Source organism: Puntigrus tetrazona, unplaced genomic scaffold (assembly GCF_018831695.1).
Source record: "Puntigrus tetrazona isolate hp1 unplaced genomic scaffold, ASM1883169v1 S000000991, whole genome shotgun sequence".
NCBI lineage: Eukaryota > Metazoa > Chordata > Actinopteri > Cypriniformes > Cyprinidae > Puntigrus > Puntigrus tetrazona.
The window spans coordinates 56,694-73,449 of NW_025048586.1; the positions used below are offsets into that span (position 1 = coordinate 56,694).

A 16,756-nucleotide genomic window follows, 5' to 3' on the forward strand; every position below is an offset into this window, starting at 1 on the left:
TATCTAATACACTGGCCCTTAGTGTGGCCAAAGTTTGACCAGCTCTTTGCTTTCCCTTACTGCTTATTTAATCAATTGCCTTTAAAGTAGCTGTTCTTTAAACAGAGTTTGACTGTTTTTAACTACTTAACTAATGCTCTTATCTTTAATGTAGCTCATTTTGAAGTATTTTTTGTATTTCATTCATTACTTATCTAGTATAATGGCACTTAGTGTGCCTCACCTTAAAATAGGGGCTTTTGCAGCAGCTTTCACACGGCCATACCACCCTGTTCACGCCTGATCTCGCCTGATCTCAGAAGCTACAGAGTTGGGCCTAGTTAGTACTTGGATGGGAGACTGCCTAGGAATACCAGGTGCTGTAAGTTTTGAGTTTTTTCACTACTTATCTAATACACTGGCCCTTAGTGTGGCCAAAGTTTGACCAGCTCTTTGCTTTCCTTTACTGCTTATTTAATTCAATTGCCTTTAAAGTAGCTGTTCTTTAAACAGAGTTTGACTGTTTTTAACTACTTAACTAATGCTCTTATCTTTAATGTAGCTCATTTTGAAGTATTTTTTTGTATTTCATTCATTACTTATCTAGTATAATGGCACTTAGTGTGCCTCACCTTAAAATAGGGGCTTTTTTGCAGCAGCTTTCGCACGGCCATACCACCCTGTTCACGCCTGATCTCGCCTGATCTCAGAAGCTAAGCAGAGTTGGGCCTAGTTAGTACTTGGATGGGAGACTGCCTAGGAATACCAGGTGCTGTAAGTTTTTGAGTTTTTTCACTACTTATCTAATACACTGGCCCTTAGTGTGGCCAAAGTTTGACCAGCTCTTTGCTTTCCCTTACTGCTTATTTAATTCAATTGCCTTTAAAGTAGCTGTTCTTCTTTAAACAGAGTTTGACTGTTTTTAACTACTTAACTAATGCTCTTATCTTTAATGTAGCTCATTTTGAAGTATTTTTTGTATTTCATTCATTACTTATCTAGTATAATGGCACTTAGTGTGCCTCACCTTAAAATAGGGGCTTTTTGCAGCAGCTTTTGCTTACGGCCATACCACCCTGTTCACGCCTGATCTCGCTGATCTCAGAAGCTAAGCAGAGTTGGGCCTAGTTAGTACTTGGATGGGAGACTGCCTAGGAATACCAGGTGCTGTAAGTTTTGAGTTTTTTCACTACTTATCTAATACACTGGCCCTTAGTGTGGCCAAAGTTTGACCAGCTCTTTGCTTTCCCTTACTGCTTATTTAATTCAATTGCCTTTAAAGTAGCTGTTCTTTAAACAGAGTTTGACTGTTTTTAACTACTTAACTAATGCTCTTATCTTTAATGTAGCTCATTTTGAAGTATTTTTTTGTATTTCATTCATTACTTATCTAGTATAATGGCACTTAGTGTGCCTCACCTTAAAATAGGGGCTTTTTGCAGCAGCTTTCGCTACGGCCATACCACCCTGTTCACGCCTGATCTCGCCTGATCTCAGAAGCTAAGCAGAGTTGGGCCTAGTTAGTACTTGGATGGGAGACTGCCTAGGAATACCAGGTGCTGTAAGTTTTGAGTTTTTTCACTACTTATCTAATACACTGGCCCTTAGTGTGGCCAAAGTTTGACCAGCTCTTTGCTTTCCTTTACTGCTTATTTAATTCAATTGCCTTTAAAGTAGCTGTTCTTTAAACAGAGTTTGACTGTTTTTAACTACTTAACTAATGCTCTTATCTTTAATGTAGCTCATTTTGAAGTATTTTTTGTATTTCATTCATTACTTATCTAGTATAATGGCACTTAGTGTGCCTCACCTTAAAATAGGGGCTTTTTGCAGCAGCTTTTGCTTACGGCCATACCACCCTGTTCACGCCTGATCTCGCCTGATCTCAGAAGCTACAGAGTTGGGCCTAGTTAGTACTTGGATGGATGGAGACTGCCTAGGAATATACCAGGTGCTGTAAGTTTTTGAGTTTTTTCACTACTTATCTAATACACTGGCCCTTAGTGGCCAAAGTTTGACCAGCTCTTTGCTTTCCTTACTGCTTATTTAATTCAATTGCCTTTAAAGTAGCTGTTCTTTAAACAGAGTTTGACTGTTTTTAACTACTTAACTAATGCTCTTATCTTTAATGTAGCTCATTTTGAAGTATTTTTTTGTATTTCATTCATTACTTATCTAGTATAATGGCACTTAGTGTGCCTCACCTTAAAATAGGGGCTTTTGCAGCAGCTTTCGCTTACGGCCATACCACCCTGTTCACGCCTGATCTCGCCTGATCTCAGAAGCTACAGAGTTGGGCCTAGTTAGTACTTGGATGGGAGACTGCCTAGGAATACCAGGTGCTGTAAGTTTTGAGTTTTTTCACTACTTATCTAATACACTGGCCCTTAGTGTGGCCAAAGTTTGACCAGCTCTTTGCTTTCCCTTACTGCTTATTTAATTCAATTGCCTTTAAAGTAGCTGTTCTTTAAACAGAGTTTGACTGTTTTTAACTACTTAACTAATGCTCTTATCTTTAATGTAGCTCATTTTGAAGTATTTTTTTGTATTTCATTCATTACTTATCTAGTATAATGGCACTTAGTGTGCCTCACCTTAAAATAGGGGCTTTTGCAGCAGCTTTCGCTTACGGCCATACCACCCTGTTCACGCCTGATCTCGCCTGATCTCAGAAGCTAAGCAGAGTTGGGCCTAGTTAGTACTTGGATGGGAGACTGCCTAGGAATACCAGGTGCTGTAAGTTTTGAGTTTTTTCACTACTTATCTAATACACTGGCCCTTAGTGTGGCCAAAGTTTGACCAGCTCTTTGCTTTCCCTTACTGCTTATTTAATTCAATTGCCTTTAAAGTAGCTGTTCTTTAAACAGAGTTTGACTGTTTTTAACTACTTAACTAATGCTCTTATCTTTAATGTAGCTCATTTTGAAGTATTTTTTGTATTTCATTCATTACTTATCTAGTATAATGGCACTTAGTGTGCCTCACCTTAAAATAGGGGCTTTTGCAGCAGCTTTCGCACGGCCATACCACCCTGTTCACGCCTGATCTCGCCTGATCTCAGAAGCTACAGAGTTGGGCCTAGTTAGTACTTGGATGGGAGACTGCCTAGGAATACCAGGTGCTGTAAGTTTTTGAGTTTTTTCACTACTTATCTAATACACTGGCCCTTAGTGTGGCCAAAGTTTGACCAGCTCTTTGCTTTCCCTTACTGCTTATTTAATTCAATTGCCTTTAAAGTAGCTGTTCTTTTAAACAGAGTTTGACTGTTTTTAACTACTAACTAATGCTCTTATCTTAATGTAGCTCATTTCATATTCGGTATTTCATTCATTACTTATCTAGTATAATGGCACTTATGTGCTCCTCACCTTAAATAGGGGCTTTTTGCAGCAGCTACACGCCATACCACACTTGTTCACTGATCTCGCCTGATCTCAGAAGCTACAGAGTTGGACCTAGTTAGTACTTGGATGGGAGACTGCCTAGGAATACCAGGTGCTGTAATTTTTTGAGTTTTTTCACTACTTATCTAATACACTGGCCCTTAGTGTGGCCAAAGTTTGACCAGCTCTTTGCTTCCCTTACTGCTTATTTAATTCAATTGCCTTTAAAGTAGCTGTTCTTTAAACAGAGTTTGACTGTTTTTAACTACTTAACTACATGCTCTCATCTTTAATGTAGCTCATTTTGAAGCATTTTTTATGTATTTCATTCATTACTTATCTAGTATAATGGCACTTAGTGTGCCTCACCTTAAAATAGGGGCTTTTTGCAGCAGCTGCTATGGCCATACCACCCTGTTCACGCCTGATCTCGTCTGATCTCAGAAGCTAAGCAGAGTTGGGCCTAGTTAGTACTTGGATGGGAGACCTGCCTAGGAATACCAGGTGCTGTAAGTTTTTGAGTTTTTTCACTACTTATCTAATACACTGGCCCTTAGTGTGGCCAAAGTTTGACCAGCTCTTTGCTTTCCTTACTGCTTATTTAATTCAATTGCCTTTAAAGTAGCTGTTCTTTTAAACAGAGTTTGACTGTTTTTAACTACTTAACTAATGCCTTATCTTTAATGTAGCTCATTTTGAAGTATTTTTTTTGTATTTCGCTCATTACTTATCTAGTATAATGGCACTTAGTGTGCCTCACCTAAAATAGGGCCTTTTGCAGCAGCTTTTTGCTTATCGGCCATACTCACCCTGTTCACGCCTGATCTCGTCTGATCTCAGAAGCTACCAGAGTTGGTCAACTCAGAATTATGTGAAGACTGAAAAATAAAGAGTCCAGCAAATTTGTCTTTGTCTTGCTTTTTATTTCTCCGCGCAGAGAACAAAATGATCTGGTTTACACACAGTGAAGTCTGTGAGCAAAGAGATAACAGTGAGCTCACAGATTAGAGGTTTTATAGGCAAAAGTATACATTCCAAGGTCGCTCAAATTCATCTCGAACCAATTGAAATAGTCCAAAGTCGAGCCACCCATCTGTGCTTACAGTGTCTGATTGTTCTCCAGTTTATCTCCCGCACCTGGCACAGATAGGGCATCCTGTACTCCCATGAGGTTGTTTAACATGGGTCTAACCTCTGTCACGCACACAGTGTATTTTCCCATAACTCTAACATTCCAGGTTACTAATGTATGTTTCTGTGTTCGTGCCTAGTACCGTGATGTTACGAATATATATATATGTAATCTATCTTTAAGTAAAGTTAGTTTAATAGTGAAGTTAATTGAATTCAGTGTTAAAAGTGAACAATAAACATTAAATGTAATCAATTAGAATAATTTCCATTACACTCCTCCCTTTTGATCATTCTTGATCACCTGTCAAATTAGAATATAATAAAATAAAATCCCTTAACGATAACATCAAGTGTGTAAATTCACATGGATTCAGAACACACCATCACACAATAAGGGTTTGAAAAACATAATAAACATCTTTAACATGTGATTAACTGGAGATTACATAAAACTCAATCTGAGGAAATCATCGCTGACTATATACTATATATATATAAAAAACGTTAATTGAAATGTAGAATTTTTTCCTTTAAATGGTGTTATCTTGTGAAATTATCTACTCGAGACCCCTTTAACCATTAGGTTACTCTTCATCATCACTTGAATCATCATAATCATCACAATCAACAATATTCACCACCTTTCTGGATTTATCCTCTATCTTACTCCCCCAGTGATTAAACATTATCATTTGGTGTGTGGCAGAAGCTCTCATAGTCGAATTCACTGCTCTTTTACCATGCTCATCACACAAGGCCATATACACAGTAACAGAACAAACACAGATAGTGCTGAAATGGCAAGCAAACCAATATACTCAGCCTTTGCCATAATCCCTTGAACCAATTCCATCCCCACACATCATCATCAGCACTAATCTCCCCTAGCCTTTAGCCTGTTTACCGCATTGGTGATATTCTGAATACCCAAATCTATCATATGACCATCAGCATCATTGTCAGGAATATAGGTACAACATGCAGATCCTACAACAGCACACACGCCTCGGAAATGGCTGTAAGTTGATCCAACACAAGTCGATTCTGCAACGCTGTCAGTCTCAGGCCTCTCAGTTCCTCCTTGATCCTCCATCATTACCTTTGTGGTATTCATGAAGCTGATTAGTTCATACCGTGTCACTTCCACTTCATTTTGGAGGAATGCCACACCAAGAGACGGGACCAAAGCCTGGAAGAATTTCTCAGCTCCGCTCCATAGTCGATGTTCTTTCGGGACAGGGTTGTCCCGTCCCAAGGCTTGATATCTTGACTCGGTCACGCAGTGAAGTCACCCTCTTCTCGATTTCTCTCTTGGCCTTAGTGAGGCGATGTCCTGGCTTCTTCGTGTGAAGTTGTTCTGGTGCTCTTACCGCTATCGGCTCCTCCATATAACTGTACCATAGCACATGTGCCTGTCCACCGTCGGGCAGTGAAGCATACACGACATGTCCACACAGCCAGTACCATTCCTCCACCACACTGGTACCATCGTTGTCAGGAATGTGGACCTCTGAGCAATCTTGTTTGCATCTCACCCGATCGTTGGGGTTGCTACCGTGAGATAACGTCGGCTGATGTGACATTGTGGCAGAAGTCCTACCCCAATGATGGAATTCAACAAGCACCCCATGCATTTGTGACCGGCTTCTTGAGTGATCAGGAGTGAGTTGTACATCTCATTGCAGTGATTGATGGGTATTTCTCCCATGGAGTCTTGTCCCCCGTCATTTCGATAACAGGTCAGGTTAGATGGTATGTCTTTCACTATAGCAATGCGGCCTGCCACCCTCTTCAGGGTTCTAATCTTTGTCCACTCAGTTGAATTCTCCATGATCCAGAAGTCACTGTGTTCGGGTAGCCCTGCTGCTGCCACTGATATTGCTGTTATGTGCTTGATCAGATCCTTATCTGGGTCTTGATAGGCCCACCAATCCCCTCCGGTTATGCTGTGAGGGAGTTGTGCACACACGTAGCAGTCAGTCAAGCCATTCGTTTTAGCAGTGAAGTTAAGCAGCCTCCACCACATATTGTTAGCATACGGATGTGGCGGATTCGGGTGGTCTAACCAGTGCTCATCTCCTGTCTTGACTGCTCTGACTTGCCGGAGGAGAGTTTGATTAACCATATCGTCACATTCAGTGACATGATGTTCACGTTGTTTCTCCATGTATATCATGATGAATAGTGCAAATGAGAGGACGACCAGCGTCATGCTTATGATTAGGGTCAAGAGGTTTGGGTACAAGTCGTATAGGTTTTTGAACTTGTCTATCTTCCTTCTCAATTTAGAGGATACCATCTTGTCAGATACTGCCACGTGACGCCTGATATTTTTGTAGGGAAGAAACAAATTTGCCCTGTTTGTCTATCTAATTGAGGTCTTATATTTGGTTTACTATACAGGAACGCAGCAGTCTGTCCTTCATAGAAATGTGATGCTCTCCAGCCAATTGTGGTAATGACAGCTAACACTGCACTATCTTGTTCAACTATTTGTCTAATTGCTTTACATACGCCGTTTCCTATTTTCCTCTTATAGCAGCGATATAGAATCGGGTGAACGGGTATCTAGTGTTCCACCACGAAGCGCCTGATCCATAGAGCCCTTGCTCTTCTATGGTGATGGGAAAATCCTTTTCTTTTCGGCATCCGTTGGCCTGTACTGACATCAGCTCACTCCCACACAGTGATGTTGCTGCGTGTTCAGCTCCCATACACCACTGTGTGTTCGCTTACCTTTGTCAGTCAGACGTCCCCCTTGGCACGGGCAGCGGGTCAATCACTGTTTATTGGGCTGCGTCTCCTCTGGTGGTGCTGGGACCTTTTTGCAGTGGCTGGCGTGTATCCACGTAGCCCTCTCAGCCACCTTAACCGCAGTGTGCGTTATCAGCAGGACCTGGACGGGCCGTTCCACCTCCTTGATTTCCAATGTTTCCTTCTGAAATCCTTGACCACCACAAAATCACCAGGTCTGATGTCATGCAGAAATCCTTCTGCTGGTTTAGGTAGAGCGTCCTTGACCTGTTGAGAGATCTGAGAGAGAGTCGAAGACAGATTTTTACAATAGTTCAACATGTCATCTTCACACAGAGCAGTAGAGGGCAATGGTCGGGGTTCCGGTCCCACCTGCCGCGATGGAGGCCTGCCAAACAAGATTTCAAATGGACTGAGATTAGACTTTGCTCTTTTTCTCATTCTCATATACATCAACACAATGGGAAGTGCTTTGACCCAAGACAGACCTGTTTGCTCACAACACTTTGCCAGTTTATTTTTCAAAATTCCATTTTCTCTTTCAACACTACCCCCGGACGCTGGATGATAGGAGGTATGTTTACGTATGTCAATTCCCAAGAATTTCCCAACCTGATCGATTGCCTCATTAGCAAAAGGTGTGCCATTATCACTACTAATCTTTTTTGGTATTCCCCATCTTGGGACGATCTCAGACACTAGTGCCTTTGCAACAGCCCCAGCATTTTGCTTAGATGTGGGGAAGACTTCCACCCATTTTGAGAACATATCAACCAAAACAAGGCAGAATTTCTTACCTTCACATGGTGTCAGTTCAATGAAATCGAACATTATGTGATCAAAAGGTTGACTTGGTGGTGGATGTGCTGCCAAAGGGACCTGTTGTCCTCTTCCTACATTATTTGTGGCACAGATCATACAAGATTGACAATATTTGTCTGCAAAGGAAGTAAATCCTTTGTAAACCAATATTGATTGATCATGTCAAACATTCCCATTTTGCTTATGTGATCTAACCTGCACTAATTTGGCATAGTGTGGGAAAAGTGTTTTGGCAAACAAGGTTTGTCTTCGGTGCTCAGCCAAACGTTGTCTTTCAGCTTGCACTCGGCCTTCACCCATTGTTTTTTCTCTTCTGGTGTTGCGAAACCCTGCATAGCTGCAAGAGAACTAGAAGGGAAGGTTAGTTCGTCATCGTTAACAGTTACACATGTAAGAGAAGGTTCTGTTCCTTTGTTGCGTTCTTCGCAGCGATATCAGCGCGTTTGTTTCCTAATGATACAAAATCGTTAAACTTGGAATGCGCGACGCACTTGCAAATAGCAATCGACCTTGGAAGCAAAATCGCTTCTAATAAGGCTGCTATTTTATCATGATTTTGGATGGGTTTTCCATCGGATTTTAGAAATTTCCTACATCGCCATAGAGCCGAAAAAATCATGACAGGTCGAAAAAGCATAACGAGAATCTGTGTAGATGGTGACTGTTTTTCCTTCTGCGATTTTACAGGCTTCTGTTAATGCTACTAATTCGGCGCTTATGCAGAGTAATGCGCTGGAGAGCGCCCGCTTACTAATGTCGCATGCGCGTGGTTACTGCGTAACCTACTCTGTTTTTACCGGTTTCTGGGTCTCGAGACGCTGAACCATCAACAAACAAAACCAAATCTGCATTGTCAAGGGGGTTTCTTTTAAATCTGGTCGCGTGTGCACACCTGTTCCAATGCGGCGATACAATTATGTTCCTCGCCATCCTGCTCGGTTGGGAGCAGTGTGGCAGGATTCAATACTGTACACCGTTTTACTGTGATGTTTGGCATTTCCAATAGAATGGTATTATATCTGAGCCATCTGGCTGTTGACAAATGAGATGTTTTCTGTTCCAACAGGATCATAGAGACAGCGTGTGGCACTAGTAATGTTACATCAGAATATCCCACAATTTCCTTGAAGCTAAAATAGCTTTTTCTGCTGCTGCTACAGCTCTCAGACAATTTGGTAGACCTGCTGCCACAGGGTCGAGTTTACTTGAAAAATATGCCACCGGTCTCAGCTTTCCCCCGTGATCCTGTAACAGAACAGAAGACATGAAACCATTTTTTCTCATCAACTGTTTGTACAAAATTTCTCTCAGGGTCTGGAAGTCCCAGACTTGGGGATGTCTGTAACAACATTTTCAACCTTTCAAATGCTTTCTCTGCTTCAGGAGTCCAGGTCAGTTTGTCATGTGGCTGCAACCTTTTCCGTGAGCCCAAGCGCTCAAAGGTGACTCTTCAATGGCATAGTTGGGAATAAATGTTCTACAATATGAACACATTCCCAAAAATGACATGAGCTGTTTTTTTGTCAGAGGCTTTGGAATCTTTTGAATTGCCTCTATTCTCTTTTGTGTTAGAGATTTTCCTGCTTGTTGATAATGTGACCTAGAAACGTCACCTCCCTTTTGCAAACTGCAACTTTGACAAACTGACCTTGTGGCCTTCAACAGCCAAATGTTTCAACAGCTTTACAGTGTCCTGTGTACAAGTTTCTTCATCTCTGGCTGTTATTAAGAGATCATCGACATATTGAATTAAAGCTGACCCTGGTGCCAATTGTAATGTTTCCAAACTTCTCTTCAGTGCCTCACTGCCGAACAATACAGGCGAATTTTTGAATCCTTGACAAAGTCGAGTAAAAGTGTAAGGTTGCCATTAAAATTGAAAGCAAACCAAAATTGGCTGTCTTTATGAACCGCACAGAAAAGAAAGCATTGGAAAGATCAACAACCGAAAACCATTCAGCATCACCTGGTATTTGTGATAGGAGTGTGTACGGGTTGGGAACAATAGGAGCCTGTGTCTGAACTGCATCATTTACAGCCTGCAAGTCTTGCACAAACCTCCACTCAACCGGCTGGTCTGGTCGTCTCTTATCTTTTGACAGGAAAGATGGGTGTACGCACAGGAGAGTTCTCACATTCCACAATCACTCCAGCCTTTTTCAATGCCTCAAAACTGGCTTGATTCCCTCAATAGCTTCCCTTTTCAAAGGATATTGAGGTTTGCATGGTCTGTAATCAGATTTTGGAATAATTTGAATAGGGTCACAATTCTTGATCAACCCCACGTCATATTTAGAAGAAGCCCAAACAGTCTTTGGAACTTCCTTGAGAGCTGGAATGCTTTCCATTTCAGTTTCTGTAAGGAAGCAGTGATTGGGTAATGCACTTTCACTCACATGAACTGTGCGCTCAGCCATCGCAGCAGGCTCAGTCAAATTCGTTCGATATGCAGACAGAGTTGGATTATATTCAACATTTTTCTCAGCAGTCCGCAACCAATTTTCATGAAAGATACACGTCTTTACAAAGGGACCAATGTCTTCCCAACGATTGTCGCTCCCTTTCGACAACGACACATGGGGAAAGAATCCACAACATCAAAAAACACCTGCTGTTCATCGGTTAATGCAACAGCAGCAGCACATTTATTTTCTGTCCAAATTAGCCAATTCAATTGCAATATCTCAATACGTGGAAACCATTTCTGTTCAAACAACTCGTCTCTAGCCAGAGACACATGTGCTGAGCAATGTAAGTCTGAGAATGGCATAAAATCAGAATCAGGCGAAACTCTGTCTTTAGCGCCATTGACAAGACTTTCGCATAATTCATCATCTTGCAATTTCCATTGATAAACATATAGTGGTGTATGTTGGATTGCAGTCAGAGTTTGAATTTGGCACTGAACTGCTTTCACACCTTCTGGACCAGATATTAGAGAAATACCCAGTTTGCACAACAAATCTCTCCCCAGCAGATTTTTTGGACAGTGCTGTGAGAGGAGGAAGCTGTGTCTGAAACTTGCACCATTCTCATCTTTACACCTCAGAGGGACTGTATAATTCTCTTTAACAGTATGACCAGATGCAGAAATCGTCCATGCAAAATTTCCACTCAATTTGGGGACAGAGGCAAACTCATTTATCCTTAATACTGAACTCGTGGCCCCCTGTATCAGCTAAAAACACCCTTTCAACTCCGTCTATCCATAAGCTAACCTCTGGCATTTGTTGATATGCTAAGTCATTCAAATGAGTATATGTGCCTAATTCTCTTTGTCTGAAAGATTTCTCATTTTCTAATTTAGCAATGCAATCGTGTATGACAGCAAGCATTTCTTCATTGCAATTCGCAGCAAGCATTTCTTCATTGCAATTCGCAGTGTCAGATGTGGGTGTGTGTGTGTCAAACTTATCTGTTACTGAAGTGTGGTCGCCGTAGACTTTGCTCTCAACTCCCCCCTCCTCTCTCGCACTCTGCCGTCAATCTGCTTTCGGTTTAGACTTTGCCGCAGCAGCCGCCGTGTGTCTATTCAAAAGCGGGCACTCATTTTTCCAATGTCCGGGCTTTTTGCAATAAAAACAAACATCCGGATCAACTTGAGACAGTCTTTGCCCTCTTCCTCTCCCCCGCCCTCGGCCTCGATAATTCGCTCCTCTGTACATTGTCAGGTTTGGCAGCTGGAGCTCCTTTTCAGCCTTTTTCGCACTTTTCTCCGCCAACATCTTTTCAGCATGTAACGCATGTTTTTGAATCCTCTCCAGTTTCTCGTCTTCCCACTCGATGCAGGTTTGCTTGACGATAGTCGTTATTTCGGGTTTCAGTCCACTCAGGAAGCGGCTGCGTAAATGAGCTTCCCACATCTTTGGAATTTCCCCTCTAATGTCCGGCTCTGGCATTCCACTATAAGTGTTGAAAGTCTCATACAGTCGCACAAAATAGTCGTCAACTGACTCGTCCCTTCTTTGTGTGCAGTAGTTGATCTTGTCGGTGTTAATCCTAGCAGGAAAAAGGGCCTTGAATCGTCCGCCCAGAGCTTTTACTGCTAACCTGTATGGCTCGTTCTCAGCGTGTCCCCACTCTGCTTGAACTCTCCGCGTGTCCACCTGGGAAATCTGGTCGGATCTTGTGCCAGTCCGCCGCCCCATCTTGATCATCAGCAGACGTTTGAGTTCGAGCATCGTTGGGCTGAATTCTTGACAGAACGCATCCAGTTCCACTACAAACTTTTCTCCCGAGTCTCTGGGGTTTGGCAGATTTGTCATAACCTGCCTCAAGTCTGTCTCAGTCCATGGTCGAAAAACCATCGTGGTTCCTTGTGGGCCAGCCACCTGAATCATAGGGAAAGATGTCGCGTTTCCTCACCGTCGTTCTCATCCACGCAGTCCGGTTCTAGTGCCAGTCTTTCAAGCGATCTGGATCTGGTTCTCGTGCCGGTCACGGAGTATCTCATCTTTCGAACTCCGTCGCTGGATGTAGAAGGCTGAGATGGTGCAGGTGCCGTTGGAGCGGTAAGAGAGGCGGGCAACTGTCCTCCTTTCCATAAGCCCACGGGTGTCGTCGCAGCAGGGTAGTAAGACGGCGGTTGTGGTGGTGGCGATTGCGGTGGTGTGGTGCCAGCGGCTGGGGCATTTGTTGGTGGGGGTAAGGCCAGGAGTCAAGATCAAAGTCCACCATGCGCACTGGTTTTCTAGAGAGGGATAGAGAGAAGAAGATTTCTGAGCAGTATACTCTGTTCCTTTAACTTTCTTTGTTTCTGACTCTACATTTTTATGAGGCAGTTCTTTCAGGGCTCGCCGCTTTTTCTCGGCGTTCTGCCTCTTCTAGCCAATAGTTCAGATATTGTCTATGTTTCTGAAACAGATCTTTTGTTTGTTTTTCAACTTTTTCTCATCCCTAAGTTTACTTTCACGCTTTTCCAAACTTTCCTTCACCCTGTTTAGAGTCGTCACACTAAACGCGTGCCCCTTTTGGAAAATCATGATCTTCGATCCAAATCGGTATCACTTCCATAATTCTCTGTCCATATTTCTTTCTCATGTCAACATAAATTGGGCTGTTTAAATCGTCTAGATCGATTTCAGGTTTGACATTACTAGACCCCATACTTGCAATCCGAGACTTTACCTGTACCTGGGACGCGTCCCTCTTTCCTCACACTCAGTCGTCACTGCCGTGTGGCTCTGCACTAACCCGCGCAGAGTCTTCTTACTCCTGTACTTACTCGTACGGAGTCCCTTACGCCTTTTTTTTTTTTGTCTTGCTTACTCGCAGACAATACCCTTTTCACTAACCCGTGAAACCTATAGGCGCGGCTCGGCCATGCGTTCGTGAATCTAGGAATATCAAACCACTCGTTGTTTTTGTCAGACCAAGATGAAAGAAAATTAATTTATTTATATATATATATATCCGTTAATAATTTTTTTTTTTTTTTTTTTTTTTTTTTTTGGAAGACAAAGACAAACTCGTGTCTCAAAATCAGTCTCACCGCTTTCAGCACGCGCTTTCCTGGTTCTTTTAAGGAATCCAGCAGTGACGGTCCACTGGGCCCTCAGACGTCAGTTCCTCTTCCCTGAAACCGTTTAGGGGTACAGGGCTAAGACCCTTTGTGGGCTTAGGTGATCAGCCTACCAACGCCTTTCAAGTCCCGGACGATCAGCTGTCGGATCCCATCCTCGTCGCCAAGATTGTCATGGAATTTTCAACTCAGAATTATGTGAAGACTGAAAAATAAAGAGTCCAGCAAATTTGTCTTTGTCTTGCTTTTATTTCTCCGCGCAGAGAACAAAATGATCTGGTTTACACACAGTGAAGTCTGTGAGCAAAGAGATAACAGTGAGCTCACAGATTAGAGGTTTTATAGGCAAAAGTATACATTCCAAGGTCGCTCAAATTCATCTCGAACCAATTGAAATAGTCCAAAGTCACGCCACCCATCTGTGCTTACAGTGTCTGATTGTTCTCCAGTTTATCTCCCGTACCTAGCACAGATAGGGCATCCTGTACTCCCATGAGGTTGTTTAACATGGGTTTAACCACTGTCACGCACACAGTGTATGTTTCCCATAACTCTAACATTCCAGGTCACTAATATATGTTTCTGTGTTCGTGCCTAGTACCGTGATGTTACGAATATATATATATGTAATCTATCTTTAAGTAAAGTTAGTTTAATAGTGAAGTTAATTCAATTCAGTGTTAAAAGTGAACAATAAACATTAAATGTAATCAATTAGAATAATTTCCATTACAAATGTAGCTCATTTTGAAGTATTTTTTTGTATTTCATTCATTACTTATCTAGTATAATGGCACTTAGTGTGCCTCACCTTAAAATAGGGGGCTTTTTGCAGCAGCTTTTGCTTACGGCCATACCACCCTGTTCACGCCTGATCTCGTCTGATCTCAGAAGCTAAGCAGAGTTGGGCCTAGTTAGTACTTGGATGGGAGACTGCCTAGGAATACCAGGTGCTGTAAATTTTGAGTTTTTTCACTACTTATCTAATACACTGGCCCTTAGTGTGGCCAAAGTTTGACCAGCTCTTTGCTTTCCCTTACTGCTTATTTAATTCAATTGCCTTTAAAGTAGCTGTTCTTTAAACAGAGTTTGACTGTTTTTAACTACTTATCTAATGCTCTTATCTTTAATGTAGCTCATTTTGAAGTATTTTTTTGTATTTCATTCATTACTTATCTAGTATAATGGCACTTAGTGTGCCTCACCTTAAAATAGGGGGTTTTTGCAGCAGCTTTTGCTTACGGCCATACCACCCTGTTCACGCCTGATCTCGTCTGATCTCAGAAGCTAAGCAGAGTTGGGCCTAGTTAGTACTTGGATGGGAGACTGCCTAGGAATACCAGGTGCTGTAAGTTTTGAGTTTTTTCACTACTTATCTAATACACTGGCCCTTAGTGTGGCCAAAGTTTGACCAGCTCTTTGCTTTCCCTTACTGCTTATTTAATTCAATTGCCTTTAAAGTAGCTGTTCTTTAAACAGAGTTTGACTGTTTTTAACTACTTAACTAATGCTCTTATCTTTAATGTAGCTCATTTTGAAGTATTTTTTGTATTTCATTCATTACTTATCTAGTATAATGGCACTTAGTGTGCCTCACCTTAAAATAGGGGCTTTTTGCAGCAGCTTTGCTTACGGCCATACCACCCTGTTCACGCCTGATCTCGTCTGATCTCAGAAGCTAAGCAGAGTTGGGCCTAGTTAGTACTTGGATGGGAGACTGCCTAGGAATACCAGGTGCTGTAAGCTTTGAGTTTTTCACTACTTATCTAATACACTGGCCCTTAGTGTGGCCAAAGTTTGACCAGCTCTTTGCTTTCCCTTACTGCTTATTTAATTCAATTGCCTTTAAAGTAGCTGTTCTTTAAACAGCGTTTGACTGTTTTTAACTACTTAACTAATGCTCTTATCTTTAATGTAGCTCATTTTGAAGTATTTTTTGTATTTCATTCATTACTTATCTAGTATAATGGCACTTAGTGTGCCTCACCTTAAAATAGGGGCTTTTTGCAGCAGCTTTCACTTACATACCATACCACCCTGTTCACGCCTGATCTCGTCTGATCTCAGAAGCTAAGCAGAGTTGGGCCTAGTTAGTACTTGGATGGGAGACTGCCTAGGAATACCAGGTGCTGTAAGTTTTGAGTTTTTCACTACTTATCTAATACACTGGCCCTTAGTGTGGCCAAAGTTTGACCAGCTCTTTGCTTTCCCTTACTGCTTATTTAATTCAATTGCCTTTAAAGTAGCTGTTCTTTAAACAGAGTTTGACTGTTTTTAACTACTTAACTAATGCTCTTATCTTTAATGTAGCTCATTTTGAAGTATTTTTTTGTATTTCATTCATTACTTATCTAGTATAATGGCACTTAGTGTGCCTCACCTTAAAATAGGGGCTTTTTGCAGCAGCTTTACGCCACGGCCATCCCACCCTGTTCACGCCTGATCTCGTCTGATCTCAGAAGCTAAGCAGAGTTGGGCCTAGTTAGTACTTGGATGGGAGACTGCCTAGGAATACCAGGTGCTGTAAGTTTTGAGTTTTTTCACTACTTATCTAATACACTGGCCCTTAGTGTGGCCAAAGTTTGACCAGCTCTTTGCTTTCCCTTACTGCTTATTTAATTCAATTGCCTTTAAAGTAGCTGTTCTTTAAACAGAGTTTGACTGTTTTTAACTACTTAACTAATGCTCTTATCTTTAATGTAGCTCATTTTGAAGTATTTTTTTGTATTTCATTCATTACTTATCTAGTATAATGGCACTTAGTGTGCCTCACCTTAAAATAGGGGCTTTTTGCAGCAGCTTTTCGCTTACGGCCATACCACCCTGTTCACGCCTGATCTCGTCTGATCTCAGAAGCTAAGCAGAGTTGGGCCTAGTTAGTACTTGGATGGGAGACTGCCTAGGAATACCAGGTGCTGTAAGTTTTTGAGTTTTTTCACTACTTATCTAATACACTGGCCCTTAGTGTGGCAAAATTTTGACCAGCTCTTTGCTTTCCCTTACTGCTTATTTAATTCAATTGCCTTTAAAGTAGCTGTTCTTTAAACAGAGTTTGACTGTTTTTAACTACTTAACTAATGCTCATATCTTTAATGTAGCTCATTTTGAAGTATTTTTTTGTATTTCATTCATTACTTATCTAGTATAATGGCACTTAGTGTGC

The 16,756-nt window shown here is 41.7% G+C and overlaps 3 non-coding genes and 11 pseudogenes across 3 annotated transcripts; all 14 read left to right on the forward strand.

The window, feature by feature from the left end:
- The first annotated feature begins 251 nt into the window (after positions 1 to 251).
- LOC122339137 lies at positions 252 to 368 on the forward strand (annotated as a pseudogene).
- A 273-nt stretch (positions 369 to 641) lies between these two features.
- Positions 642 to 760, forward strand: LOC122339054 (annotated as a pseudogene).
- Positions 761 to 1,037: 277 nt separating this feature from the next.
- Positions 1,038 to 1,155, forward strand: LOC122339026 (annotated as a pseudogene).
- Positions 1,156 to 1,428: 273 nt separating this feature from the next.
- Positions 1,429 to 1,547, forward strand: LOC122339060 (annotated as a pseudogene).
- Positions 1,548 to 2,213: 666 nt separating this feature from the next.
- On the forward strand, positions 2,214 to 2,330 carry LOC122339082 (annotated as a pseudogene).
- A 273-nt stretch (positions 2,331 to 2,603) lies between these two features.
- Positions 2,604 to 2,722, forward strand: LOC122339179 (annotated as a pseudogene).
- Positions 2,723 to 2,992: 270 nt separating this feature from the next.
- On the forward strand, positions 2,993 to 3,109 carry LOC122339142 (annotated as a pseudogene).
- A 649-nt stretch (positions 3,110 to 3,758) lies between these two features.
- LOC122339055 lies at positions 3,759 to 3,878 on the forward strand (annotated as a pseudogene).
- Positions 3,879 to 14,436: 10,558 nt separating this feature from the next.
- LOC122339159 lies at positions 14,437 to 14,555 on the forward strand (annotated as a pseudogene).
- Positions 14,556 to 14,829: 274 nt separating this feature from the next.
- On the forward strand, positions 14,830 to 14,948 carry LOC122339079. The gene has a single exon (XR_006249911.1). It is a non-coding gene; the product is annotated as a 5S ribosomal RNA (ribosomal RNA).
- A 272-nt stretch (positions 14,949 to 15,220) lies between these two features.
- On the forward strand, positions 15,221 to 15,339 carry LOC122339004. The gene has a single exon (XR_006249904.1). It is a non-coding gene; the product is annotated as a 5S ribosomal RNA (ribosomal RNA).
- A 272-nt stretch (positions 15,340 to 15,611) lies between these two features.
- LOC122339030 lies at positions 15,612 to 15,731 on the forward strand (annotated as a pseudogene).
- Positions 15,732 to 16,004: 273 nt separating this feature from the next.
- Positions 16,005 to 16,123, forward strand: LOC122339095 (annotated as a pseudogene).
- Positions 16,124 to 16,398: 275 nt separating this feature from the next.
- On the forward strand, positions 16,399 to 16,517 carry LOC122339091. The gene has a single exon (XR_006249912.1). It is a non-coding gene; the product is annotated as a 5S ribosomal RNA (ribosomal RNA).
- Positions 16,518 to 16,756: the final 239 nt, after the last annotated feature.